The sequence below is a fragment of the Microtus ochrogaster genome, unplaced genomic scaffold, assembly GCF_000317375.1.
Source record: "Microtus ochrogaster isolate Prairie Vole_2 unplaced genomic scaffold, MicOch1.0 UNK132, whole genome shotgun sequence".
In the NCBI taxonomy this organism is placed as follows: domain Eukaryota; kingdom Metazoa; phylum Chordata; class Mammalia; order Rodentia; family Cricetidae; genus Microtus; species Microtus ochrogaster.
This window is the reverse complement of record NW_004949230.1, coordinates 619,808-620,444: the sequence shown is the minus strand read 5'-3', so window position 1 is coordinate 620,444 and position 637 is coordinate 619,808.

The window sequence follows — 637 nt, the reverse complement described above, 5'->3', positions numbered from 1 at the left end:
CACACACACACACACACACACACAGAGCAGAACCGTGGCTGCCTGGCCTTAGGCCTTCACTCGTCAGTCCGTACTTAACCTTGACTCTATCTTCAGCCTCACAGTGGCTCCTCCCACAACACAGTGCCAACCACAGCAGCTCCCACTTCTTACCTGGGCCTGTGTGCGGCTCAGGCTCACACTCCTCAACCAGTCACCTCCTAGTGGAGCGACCTTGTGCCTCAGCAGAACAGGGAGCAGAGTCAAGATGGAAGTCCTGGGTTCAAATCCTAACTGTGAGAGTCATGCTGTGTGGTGCTGAGCAACTTATTCAACCTCAGCCACCCTGTCTCTACTGTAGACATCAGTGCGGTCACCTTGTGAGACTTCGCAGAGGACTGAGTGAGTTGATATTTATAATTAGACCATCACTGAGCGTCTAATGGTTATTCACAAATATAACCCCATCTTACAGATGGAAAAAACTGAGGCCTGGAGAGTCTATCTCATAACCACAGGGCCTCACAGCAAAACAGAACAGATGAGAACTGGGACATGGGTGGAGGGGATCTGCTTCCTCAGGCCTGGTTCTGGGGTGCTTTGTGGCAGCTTATCTGGGGTCTCTGGGTAAGATCTAGGAAGCCTCCACTGACCCAGA